This window comes from Prosopis cineraria, unplaced genomic scaffold, assembly GCF_029017545.1.
Source record: "Prosopis cineraria cultivar Desert tree isolate PC_DT_omini unplaced genomic scaffold, ASM2901754v1 PC8, whole genome shotgun sequence".
Classification (NCBI taxonomy): domain Eukaryota; kingdom Viridiplantae; phylum Streptophyta; class Magnoliopsida; order Fabales; family Fabaceae; genus Prosopis; species Prosopis cineraria.
In genome coordinates, this window is record NW_026555339.1 from 13,582,283 (window position 1) to 13,596,530 (window position 14,248).

At 28.5% G+C, this 14,248-nt stretch overlaps 1 pseudogene; it reads left to right on the forward strand.

Moving 5' to 3' along the window:
- Positions 1-9,322: 9,322 nt before the first annotated feature.
- LOC129319090 (benzyl alcohol O-benzoyltransferase-like) lies at positions 9,323-11,135 on the forward strand (annotated as a pseudogene).
- The last annotated feature ends 3,113 nt before the right edge of the window (positions 11,136-14,248 follow it).

Sequence of the window (14,248 nt, forward strand, 5' to 3'; positions counted from 1 at the left end):
ATCCTATCCCTTCCATTCTCAATAGGATCCAAGGTCACTTTCCTCATCCAAGACTCCATGGATTTTGGCCAAGGGTTGCTTCTCCTAGGGTTCTTGAAGATGAAGAAAGTTGGCTAAGTTTCTTGGTAGAATTCTAGAGAGATGAAGATAGAGGATGAATCTAGAGCTTTATTTGTTTAAGTTTCTTTTTTTTTCCTTTTCTCTTCTCTTTTTAATAGATAATTATATGCCTTAATCTTGAGTTTAATCATCTTGGCTTGTAAATTTTAATGTGAATTTGATCTTAATGTAAAGAGAAGAGGATTATGTTGTTTAATTCTTCATTGGGCTGCCATGATTGATTCAGCCACTTCATGTTTAGCACATAATTTTGTATTTTTCATTTAGTGAAATAAATGTATTGATGTTGCATAATCTTGTGAAGTTAATACTTGTGTTGTTGAGTAGCTTGATATAATTTTGTAGTTGCTCACTTCATTATTTAGTCATGGCATTTGAGGGGAGAATTTGAGTGATTTACCTGGCTAATCTTTGCACCAATTGGTTAATTGAACTAGGAATTTTAATCTAAAACCTAGAAAATTTAGCTAATTAGGTTAATTAGCTTAAGATAATTTTCTTAAGTCAAGACAGCTTTGGTCAAGAGGAAAGAAAAGTTTAATTTGGCCTAATCACATGAAAATAATGATTTTAGAATCAACTAAACTTTAGGGTTTCACTTTCTTAAAAAACAAAAGTCCACACCATCCACTTTAGCTAGCAATTTTCATTACTTGTTAACTAGGTAACTAAATAGGTAATTAGGTAACCAAATTTTCCTTTATTGGGTGATTTATTCCATTAGATAATCTCTTTAATTGAATTGAAACAATTTCTTAGGAGATAACCTAGGTTGGCCCTGTATTATATCAGGGATAATTTAGTTTTATTTTGAGATTGAGTGACACATCGATTAGTAACTCGTGAAAGAGAATGAAATTTGGCATTCTATCGAAGGATACACAAGCATGAAGTAAAAAAAGCTTGTGAGAAAATGATAAATGGTAGAGTCAATAGATCTAATTGTATTCCTATTTAAGTATGAAAATATTTAAGTGAAAAAGCAGTGGGGTGGCTAAGTTATTTAGTGAGATCTTATGGTCCAAGAAAATATCAGATGATTGGAGGAGAAGTACCTTAGTTTTTATTTTCAAAAATAAAGGAAATATTTAGAATTATGCTAACTATAGAGGGATTAAACTTATGAGTCATACAATAAAATTGTGGGAAAGAATGATTGAACATAGGTTGAGATTAGAGACTAGTATTTTTAAAAATCAATTTGGCTTATTCATCCCAGGTAGGGTAACTACAGAAGCGATTTATTTATTAAGGGATTAATGAAAAAATATCAATGCAAATGTAAATATTTGCATATGGTTGTTTTTATTGATTTGGAAAAAAATTTATGACCGTGTGTCAAGAGAAGTACATTGAAAAGCCTTGAAAAAGTTTAAAAAGCGTATTTATAAAGTGTATTTTCAATCTTTTAACCCTAAAATTTTAAATGATTATTTTTGTGTATCAATCATTGTTATTTTTTTAAAAAAATTAAACTTAGTCTGTCAAACATTTAAAAATATTTTATCAATATTTAAAAGTTAAACCTAGAAATTTTTTGTAAATGAAATTAACAACGTTAGAGTTAAATGATTAAAAAGACACTTTATAAATTTAAAGGATTAAAATAAAATCCTATAAAAACTTAAAAGACTAAACGTTATATGTCTATGCACGCAAAACTTCCAGCATTGTAATGACCCAAGAAATAAAAAATTCTATCGATGCTGTAGTCCTTTACTCGGAGGAGTTAAACGTGTTTTGTTCGTTATTTTTCGGCTCTCTGAGTTTTTGTTGGCTAACAAATTATGTTTTACTTTTGATCCATCGATGTTGCAGTCCTTTTCTTGGAGGAGTGCTTCACAAGGCATCCTTTTATGCTTCTTCCATCATCACCTGAAGGATTAATAACAAGACATTTGTTTTATCCATATCAGTTGTATAAGTTTGTGGCCAGAGAAAAGTTTACAGTAATTGTTAAGGCTTTCATGTTCCAGTTTAGTTTGCAGAATAATTATACTATAAAAGCTAAATCAGACAACTTGTTCTCCTCGAGTCAATTTATTGGCATGTGCTTAATTTGAGATATTGCTTTGGGTTTTGGGCTTCAAATTCTCCATATATATAAATATATAGTATATATAATATTTGTGAAAATTATCATTGACGATTCCTTTAAGAAAAGTTTTAAGAAAAAAATAATCATCCATCCTTATAATTTTGTTGAGTTTTGTTCTTAATGCTTATATTTTTTAATATTTTCAGTTCCCATAATTTTAACAAAATTAGATGGCATTTATTTCATATATAGTAAAAAAATTACAAGAATTAAAAGTAAAATTTAATAAATTATATGGACCAATGATTATTAAGCTAAAAATAATCGTCAATGTTTACAGTAATTGTTAAGGCTTTCATGTTCCAGTTTAGTTTGCAAAATAATTATACTATAAAAGCTAAATCAGACATCTTTTTCTCCTCGAGTCAATTTATTGGCATGTGCTTAATTTGAGATATTGCTTTGGGTTTTGGGCTTCAAATTCTCCATATATATAGATATATAATATATATAATACTTGTGAAAATTATCATTGACGATTCCTTTAAGAAAAGTTTTAAGAAAAAAATAATCATCCATCCTTATAATTTTGTTGAGTTTTGTTCTTAATGCTTATATTTTTTAATATTTTCAGTTCCCATAATTTTAACAAAATTAGATGGCATTTATTTCATATATAGTAAAAAAATTACAAGAATTAAAAGTAAAATTTAATAAATTATATGGACCAATGATTATTGTGTTTTCCCAAAAATTTATAACCATGTGTTGCTCTTAACCTAATAACCAGGTTAGCCTAATTAATATTGAACGTGCATTGCTTGTTTGGAAACAGTGGGAGAATTTCTCTTCTTTATTAAGAACTTGGAGGATTATTTAATATACATGGCTAAACTGTGTGCCATGTTTTACGCATAGATATCTCTATATCTAATATTAGTTACATTACAATGTTCATGACTCGTGAGTTGAAATGTTTTCTACAGGTTTTATAACACACACACACAAATAGATAAATTTCACTAAAATCTTTATAAGTATCATTGTTTATCTACATTATATGAATGTTCTTGCAGTCATAGACCAATAGTAGTCACAGATGAATATGACATGTTGTTGTTGTTGTTGTTGTTGTTATTAATTTAATTAATTATTAGCATAATTCATCTCTCGTTATTATAATGAGATCTATAAACTATTTAAATTAGATGTGGATGTCTGAATTCACATTTTTTATCGAAGAAATTTTATGTTTTTATTTTAATTTTAAAAATTTTAATAGTACATTTAATTTTTTATCATAAATTCATTACAGTTAGATTATGTGTCTATTAAAATAAAAAATATTTTAAATATAAAAATTAAATTAAATTAAATTAAATGTAGTGAATCATCCAATTTAGTGCCCTTTTTAAAGCTTTTACATGATAAAAATATTTAGTTCTAAAAAAATATATTTTATGAAATTGTATTATATTTATTTAAAATTTAAAAAACAATTAGAATTTTAAAAAACATATTTTTGATTATTTTGATAAACTATTTTGAATAAGTTTGGAAAATAATTTGATACGATAAATTAAGAAGAATGTCATAAAAATACTGACAAACACAAAGATATTATAAAATTATAATATAACTAAATAATAAGTTATTTTTATAAATAGAGATATACGAAAATGTAACATAAAATCTAAAAATAGCTTAACAATAATCAATTTTTTTATAAATGATCAATTTATTAAAAAAGGATTAAATACATAGCATCCTTTGGTCAAGGCAAAAATTAATCTCTGCAAGTCATTTTCCAATCAAATAAAAATCTTAAGATATGAATTTATATTTAAAAATAAGATAAACTATAGGGATCAAAATATTAATTACTCCACAAACTATATTTATCTGAAACTGAGAGAAACATTTTCCCAACAGCTTTCTTCAAGGTCGAGATCGAAGGTTTTTTTCCTTCTACAATTTTTCACAGAAAAAAAAAATTCTCATGGATTTTGTTTTGCGAGAAAAAGTCTATCGAAATAAGAAGTCTCGAACTTCTAATGAATATGAGACTAGAAAGGTTATGTGCAAGAAATTCTCGTCTTCCAAAGCCTAAAACATTTCTACGCTCATTAGAAAATCCTTCTTCACAAATATTCTTGAGTTTGTTGTGCGTGTTTCTTTTCCTTAGTGTATTAGGTATAGTTTTCTTTTTATTTGTTCACAAATATCGTCCTATTAGGGGAATGTTTGTGAAGTATATGTATAGGTGGGTGTGCCTTTTCCTTTTTGTTAGAGAGTTAGGTATTTTTTTTTAAATTTCATATAAGCATATTTCTATTGAAGATAATCTTATTTGAGTCATGATTAAGTATAAATTAAATATAATTAATGTAATTATATTTTTTATGAAAAACTAAATAACTTGTTGTAAAGAAGAAAAATAATCATTATTGCATACAAATACAGATTATCATTTTATTTAATAATATTTTTTGAAAAAAATTAAGTGCTTATATAATGGGTTAATAAAACTAGATTTTACCCATGCAAATTGAGGGGAATAAAGATAAGGGAAGTTTTTAATGGTAAAATGAGTAAAATTAATTCAAATTATAAATTTACATAAAATATATTTTTTAATTGTTTTTAAATTGATATTATCTTTTAAAAAAATTAAACTTAATATATCAACATTTTAAAATATTTTATCAATATTTAAAAGTTAAATTTAAAAATTTTTTGTGAATGAAATTAATGGTATTAGAGTTAAATGATTAAAAAAATATTTTATAAATTTAAGATACTAAAATAAAATCTTATGAAAGGTTAATTAAAAGACTAAACGTTACTTTAATTTAAATATATATTTATACACGCAAAACCTCCAGCATTGTAATGACCCAAGAAATAAAAAATTCTTAAAATAAATAATAAATAATTAGTTGACCTAGTAAGTAAATAAAAAACAAATTATAACAGTCATAATATGTAGTCTGAAACTTATCAATAACAAATTATGCTCTTAAAGTAATGTCATGATGAAAGAGAAAGAAATAAAAAGAGCATATTTCACTATAAATGATTGACTTAATCAACATCCTTGCCAGTAATCTGACAGCAAAGCATCTCAACGGATACCCACATGTTGCAGCCATGACATAATGATCAATTTAAATTATTACAAAAAAGGAAATAGGCATGGCATATACATGGCATAGAGCTAGCTACCTTAAAAGTGAAGAATTACCTAAAAAGTTAGGTACATTTGCTTGCGACCAGTACCACGAAAGTTTAATGAAAAAGTCAGTTTTGACAGGGGTAAAAAATGTATTTTGTAATAGTGCATACCATAAAAGCTGGGGAGAATGATAAGCAAGGATCTTGTAAAAATATTAATATTAAATTAAAAATTTTAATATTAAAATGTGACAGAAGGAGTAATAAAATGTGGGGACATCAGTGTTAAAAAATTTTAATTTAATATTAATATTTTTTTAAGATTCTTACTTGTCATTCTCTCAACAAGGTATCATAAAAGTAAGAATGACCTACAACATTAGGTATATAACTTAAAAATTAGGCATCACGTGCTTGACAAAATGATTGTACCCTGATAGTTTATTGAAGATGGTGAGGCTTGACAGTTCAAATAAAAAAGAATTGGCCCAAGAAAATCATAGAGGGTGGGAGGTCTTATTAAGCAATCTTAATGGCTAATATATCATCAACCATTAATTCATGTTAGATAGATCACTTTGGAAAGCAATATGTCATCCTTCGATCATTGAAGATTGCGAGCTTGGATTGTTTAATTAATGTCGTGAAAGTGATTTGACCCAGAAATATCATGGAGGGACGAAGAACTGTGAAAACTACTTCTTCCTTTCTAAATGTAAATGTAGGGCACTACAAACAATACTTTCAATAGTTATAACCACATTTATATATCTTAACTCAGGTTCTATGCACTTGAAACTATATCTAGTTTCAAGAAATCTTCTGAAAAATTTTTTCGACTATATTTCATAGCGGCTTTCCGTAACCACAACAAATGATCACTGCTTCCACAACAGAGTTTTTCTTTTTTCAGTGTGTGAGTAACTACAATTTATGTCTTACCTAAGACTCAAGGGTGAGTCTAGGACCCAGGATTAGTGGGGGTAGGATTTCTTTTTGGAAAAATATTAATTAAGGATTGTTAGAAAAAATTTATATTACTTAAAGATTATTTAAATAAATACTTGTCGATTCAGACTAATTTTTTATCAATAAGTATCTATTTAGGTTTTAACAACTTATTTTAAATTAACAATAGTCCATTTAAACTTTTTTTATTTAGATTTTAATAATAATTAATTCTTAATTAATATAAATTACCTCAACCGGTCCTTTGTCACTATTTTCCCTTTCTTTTTTGGTGAGGCAGAAATGATATATACTACATGGATAGCAAAAGTTAATTTTCCCCATCTACTCTGTATGTGATATAACCGTATGAACAAATTTGATTTTTACGTGGTAAGAGTTGAGATTCAAACTGCAACCATATGTTTAAATAATGATGAGACTTCTACCATGTATGCCAACTTGATTTGCTAAAAAAAGTTAAACAAAAAATTGAATATATAAATATCAAAATTATTTAAAACTATATAATGATTTTAGAAATAAATCTAGAAAAATTTTAAAATAAAATAAATGGTCTTAAATAGGCTGAAATAGTTGGTAAAAAAAGGTTGAAATAAAAATTTCAATAAAAAATAATCACTTATAATACTTGCTCCAATTATTTTAGATCTCAATCCTTTCCTATTATACCCATTGTTAAAAATACTCTGACTAACCCTCTATTTTGCTTTAATTACATATAACTTCCTTCTATTTTTGAAACTTATACAAAAATACCATAGTATTAATAATGACAAAACACAAACATACTCTCCATTTTTTTTAAAAATTTATTTTCATCCACCCAATTGTTAAATCACATATGGTGGACCAAGATACTCCTATTCAAATATAAATATTGTCTAAAAATATTCAAATTATAAAAAAATTAATGAATATATTTTTAATTTTTTATTTATTTTTAAATACTTTGTTTTGTAAATGCATATATTTTTAAATTTTTTTAAAAATTAAATATATAAATTGGTTAAAATAATATTAAAACACAGTTAAAAAATTATGAAATAAGAATTTAATGTAATATTGACATGATTTATTATTTAAATTTTTTAAAAATTGGCAGAGACAGTAGACAATTATATCAAAAAGGAAAAATAATAATTTTAAAATTTTTAACATAATTAAAAATAAAAAAGAATTTTAGAATTATTAATGAAACATTATATTCCTAATGGTGTTAAAGATTGAACTAAAGTGTATGTTTTAAAAATGGTGAAGAAATATTTGTAATTTTAGTGAAATAGAAGAAAGGTAAGTGTATTTTACTCATACCATTAAAATATTTTAAAAACCTCTTGACAGCTAAGTTTTTTTTTAAATAATACCATGTTTTGGGAAAAAGAATATCCAAGTATTATTTTTATTCTATAATATCTTGAATTCCCTCATTTCTTATCTTTATATATTGATTCCACTCTTCGTTCTACTCGTTTATGCACTTGCGAGTAGGTTCTAATATTTTGGGTCTCTTTCCTACTTGTAACTTTTTTTTATCTATTTTAATTCTAGAATAATTTAATAAAAAAGTATTGATTAAAGGGAGAATAACTTTAAATTCCAAAAATAATAAATTTATTATGACAGTTAGATCTCAACAAATTTTTTAGTAAAATCAGTTGTAAATATTAGATTTAGACTATTGCAAATTCAGGATTTTTAATTACAAATAAGATATTTAAATTTTAAGTATAATTCTTAATTTACAACTGAGATTTTTATTTGTAACTATTTGAATCAATATTTACAACTTATTTTTTTAGAAAATTTTATCTAGAACTTAATTGTCATAAATTCTCTATTTTAGGACTGTTCAGTCTTATATATTTTAAATGCTTATTTATAATAAAATCAAGACATGCAAATCTTTTATACATTATTTATTTTATAATTAATAAAATCTTGTTATTAATATTATTAACACATTAAAATCATTGTCCAGTCTGTGAGTCACCGAGGCAGAAGGAGAAAAAAGCTCCTATGAAGATTTTCAGGTGTCATATATTCCAATTGTACCAAGACTCAATCGCTTGTTTGCAAATGAAAGGGATGCAAAAAATCTGAGATAAATAAGATTTGTGATGGAAAGCTAAGACATCTAGCAAATTTTGAGCAATAGATGAAAATTGATCGATTGTTTCTTGATTTCAGCAATGAGCCAAGGAATGTCAGGCTAGATCTTAATACGCATGGCATGAATCCTTATGGTTCTTAGCAAATAGGTTTTTAAAAATATCTTATAATTTGAGACGGAACGAGTATGTGCCAAGTACAAATAGGTTTTTTCTCTTCCTTGAAATTTAAATTAGGCGAATGCCGATTTTTGTAAGTTGAAATAATTCTATTCAATTATCTGTAGTAAAATAATATATATAATTTTAATATTTATACGTTCAACTTTATATAATAATAATAATAATAATTTATTTATTACTTTAAAAAATGTAATTATACCCCATGTGCTGTCATCATGTCCTCGGTCCACCATTGTTAATTCATCCCGTTTTATTTTCAATGCACATTAAAGACGGGTTGTGGGCCCAAAGCAGAAGACGGGTTGATGGGGGCTAGGTTGCGTGTGCAAATTATTTTTATTTTCAATTTTTTAATAGAAAGCCATGAATAGTGTGTAGATACACATATATGTCATGTTAGTATACAAAATTTTTCTACAATCAAGTGACAGAATATCAAAAATATGAAGGAGGAGTATTTATCATACAGGTTCTTTTAAAAGTTTAATAAAACATTTAGTGATGTTTTTCATTAAAATAGTAAACTTTAAAATGAATAATTTATATAATAACAACCAATTTTTTTTTTTTTGCGATCCGTTAAAACAATTACCATATAAAATGGAGTACTTTAGTGTCATTTTACCTCCTTTACTTCAATCACTCATAATCACCCATTCAGAAAGCAGACTATCTATATATGTTAGCTCCATCCAGAGAAAACATAAAACCAACTAAAATACCACTCGTAGTTTTTGTATTTCTCTTTCTTCTTCTTCAACCTTCACTTTTGCGTTGAAGTATATACTTAATTAATGGCAAAGCAATCTGGTTTGGATCTCGTCTTCAATGTGAGGAGACAAAAGCCGGAGCTTATATCTCCGGCAAAGCCCACTCCTCATGAAGTCAAGTTTCTATCTACCATTGATAGCCAAGAATTCTTACGAATCCAAATTCCAACCATACATTTCTATCATCATAAGCCTTCTATGTCTGGAAAAGACCCCGTCAAAGTTATTAGAGACGCACTAGCTAATGCTCTTATATTTTTACTATCCATTTGCAGGAAGACTTAGGGAAGGTGAAGGTCACAAACTCGTAGTTTAATGTATTGGAGAAGGAGTGATGTTCATTGAAGCTGATGCTGATGTCACTCTTCAACAATTTGGTGATGATCTTCAACCTCCCTTTCCATGTTTCGAAGAGCTACTTTACTCTCCTCCTGGTTCCGACAAAATTCTTCACTGTCCCATCTTGCTTATACAGGTTTATACACTCTAGTTCTTATTACCGTGAAAAAACACACAACACAAATTATTTATGATAAAGAAAACTATATAGTCTCTATATTCACAAATTGTAGGTGACACGACTCAAGTGTGGAGGTTTCATCTTTGGGCTTCGCATGAATCACAGTATATGCGATGGATCTGGCATTCTCCAATTCATGAATGCCCTCGCTGACATAGCAAATGGTGCAGATGAGCCTTTGGTTCTACCTGTATGGCGTAGAGAACTTCTAAATGCAAGAGACCCACCAAACGTTACATGCATACATCATGAGTACGATGAAGTGATCGAAACCATGAACTCCTCAAAAAGTAAAGTTCATCGCTCGTTTTTCTTTGGACCAACTGAGGTTTCTTACCTCCGTAGATTACTCCCTGACCGCCTAAGACAATCTTCCTCATCTGAGATTATCACGACATGCCTTTGGCGTTGTAGAACAAAAGCTTTACAGCTAGACCCACACAAAGACGTTCGCATCATAACTGTCGTAAACGCACGTTTTAGACATAATGGATTAAACCCTTCATTACCAAAAGGTTATTATGGCAATGCTATTGTGTTTCCAACTGCAATTTCAACTGGAGGTAAGCTTTGTGAGAGTCCCTTAGGGTATGCTTTGGAGTTAGTGAGGAAAGCAAAAGCAGAAGTGAATAGCGAGTATATTCATTCTGTGGCTGATCTGATAGGTACTAAAGGACCAACATGTTCTGGGACTATGCTATCATGTATAGTATCAGATTTGAATAGTCTTAGATTTAGAAATATTGATTTTGGTTGGGGTAAGGCAGTCTATGCTGTTCCTGCAAAGAGTGGACTGGATACATTTCAAGGACTAATTTTTTATATTGGACATGCCAATAATAAAGGGGAGGAAGGTAGGATAGCGCCTGTTTGCTTGCCACCTGAATGCATGGAGAGATTTGCCAGAGAGTTGGATCTTATGCTCAATGGTGTTCAATGGCAGTCCAAGAATCAACAGGTGTAAGGTCTAAAATCTAAAATTAATAATCAATTTAGGAGGTTCCATTAAGATTGCATTTCAAAATATTAGCCAAAAAAATTAAAAGGTTTGAAGTGTTTTTCCCTTCTCTGTGGGATGGGGAAAGATTGTGATGTATATGTATATTTTTTAATTATTTTGGATTGGGTGGTGTAGGGTATAGTTACATTGGGGGAAATTTTTGTGAGGTATATGTATTGTTGTTGTGTGTTCCCAGCACGCCCAGTGGAAGCATGTACTATACAAGAATCGGCAAGTGTCAGGGCTGAAATGTAAAATAAATCAAGTGATAAGTGAAGCCAAATTGACTTTAAAATTATATTTGCTGGTCTAAGATTCTTAATTACCTTATAATTATGCCCTTGATCCACTAAAAGGTGTTCCAAAAACAAAATCATATGGTTGACATTTATAACAATTAATCTATGAATAGATTAATAAGTATTATGAGCTTACATATGTCATTTTAATCATCTAATGACACGTATAGGTGTACTTTAATTCATTTTTTTTTAAAAAACCTTTAGGTCATGTTTGCTTACTATAATATAATGGAATGGATTGAAAAAATTAAGATAAAAATGAACTCAATCACCTTTCCTCCCATGATAAGCATGATTAAACTCATTAGTATATATTATAAATGTAAGAATTATCACATCCTCCAAAATTTTCATAAATCATGATTTTCAACTCTATAAACTAAATTACCCCTCCCCCTTATAAATGTGCTTACCTATCTTCTTTGATCATTTTATTTTTTTTCAATCAATTCCATTCTAATTAGCAAATGCTGACCTTAGTTCTTTAATTTACTTTATTTACAAATAGATCGTCTAAGAGTGATGTACTTATCTCACAACAATTTGTTTGGAAAAATCTCACTAGGCACAAATCTACAAAGCTTTGATCCCTCTAATTATGCGTGGGAAAATGAAATGTACGATTCTGCTGTGCTGCACTTCCATCATGTCCCTAAAAGCCAATAGAAGATAATCACATATTTTAAATATGATGGAAATTCTAAACATAACGAACGATTCTTCAGGTAAGGTTTTTAATTTAGATTGTCACTCGGATTTGTACAGGATTTTGGGGAGTTTGCAGCATACTTTTTCTGAACAAATCTTGTAAATATGCTTAGTTTAAGTTCATGAATGATGCATATAATAAAGTGCATGTGGTGGTTGCCATAAACATCGTCAAATTGCGCGGCAAAAACAGAGTTTCAACTTGAAGGTAAGTAACATTTATGTTAGTTTCTCTCGTGTTCATATCATTATTTTTTTTCTGCAAGTGAACTAATAATTGCATCTCATCTAAAGTTTGTTATCAATTAAAATGATTACATACGATATCCTTGGCAGAGACTTGGGACTACGTGTCTGTTAACTAGTATTTTTCAGCACTTTGATGACTTTGTTGGCTAGCAAAGTAATGCTTCACCATCAAGACTCAAAGCATGCTAAGAAAACGAGGATGTTGAGTTGACATTGATACAAATTCCTTTTTTTTTTTGGTAAAAGATACAAATTCCTTAATTACATAGAGGTTTCCTCAGGGGCGGAACCAAGGTATAGATAGCGGGGAGCCAAATTTAATATATATATATATATATAGCTTTTTTAGTTTTTAATATTTAAAATAAGTAATTTTATAATATAATAATAATTTATAATTCTATAATATTTTTAAATAATAAAAATAATTAAAGTGAAATCATTTATTTATATTATTTTTAAATTAATATGAAGAATCAATAAAGTTTTATATTTTCAAATATTAGTATAAGTGAGTTTTGAGAATTTTTTTTTTTTAAATTGGGACTGGGGAGGCCATAAGCCCCATTTCGACGGCCTCCAAAAGGCCTCACATCTTTTATATATATGTGTATATATATATATATATATATTAAAGGGGTGAATAGGTTGGGAAGCTACGAGTCCCCTTGACATATACCTGATCCGCCTCTAGGGTTTTTCTTATTGAAAAACTTCTTCTTTTTTAATCCTAATGTGATAATTAGGCTTGTTTTTCATTGAAACTCAACAAGATCTGTACTATTTACAATGTGTAATATCTCATAATATATATTACAGTCCCATTTTCTTTTACCATATGAATTTACCTTAATGCCCTTAAAAACATAAAACATAAAACACAAATAATGTCATCAGATATTCCTTCTCTTCTCCTTTTCTTTTTCATTTTCGATCAGCCCAGAGAGAGAGAGATTCTTCACCCAACCTCAGTCCATTCTCCATTCTTTCTTCTCCATAGCTTATTCTTGTCGAATCCCCCTCCGCCTTTGTTCTTCCCTTTCTTTTTCTTTCGTTTGTTAGTAAGGTTGTAGGTAGGTCGCCGATCGCTCACCGCTGTAGTGGTTCCCGAGAGAACTTGAGACTTCTCTCTCCTCCTTCTTTCTTCCGTGCGTGGACGTCGAGTAACCAACGTATTGTTACTAGAAGTTAGAATTTGAATTCCTTCACTCCCCTGCGTGCACGGCCGACTTCTTCTTCCTTCCTATGTTTCAAATGTTGCTGATTGAGTGAGTTTAATCCATTTATTTTCTTTTCTTGCAATTTGACTCAGGGTGTATATTGATTGGGTTGCTAAACATTGTGATTTTTTTCCTTATTACCAACTGATGCGTGTTTCTGAGAGTAGGTGGAGCTAAATCAAGCTGGAACTTAAATTTTAGAACACATCTCTGATAGATAATTTCACTTACGTATCGTTTAAGTATGTTGGACATTGTAAGAGGATGAATTTAGAGTTAGTTTTTCTTGGACTTAATTGATTCTTGACAGGACTTGGGTTTAAAAGTATGTTAAACTTAAATTGATTTTTGAAAATATAGGGGTAAAAGAATTGAAGGCTCGAGTTTTTGGTAGCAGTATGGGGAAATCATGATATATATATATATATATATTATCTACATTGATTCTTGGCAAAAGATGATTTAAGAAGTATAGTTAGGATTATATTATAATAATACACTTAGTTTGGCTAATAATAAAATGGAGAATTTGGAGGCATAAATGAGGATGCATGGAAAAAATTTATGAATAAACTTGTAGAAAAATTTATTTAAAAATTTATTATATTTAATAGGGACTCCAGAAGAAAAGAATCTTTATTGAAGTTCTAATAAGGGAATTTTAAGAACTTGATAATATATCAAGTAAGTAAATAATGTTCCCTAATAAAAAGAAATGATTATATTTCTTTTATTTATTTATTTAATTTAATTGTTATAAACATATCTTCTTATTATACCTTATGATTAACCTAATTTAAAGTATTTGTCACGCTCCAAAAATAGCGGGTGAATGGCATGGGTGCGAACTACATCACGCGTTCCTGTGAGTCTTAAAATAAAAA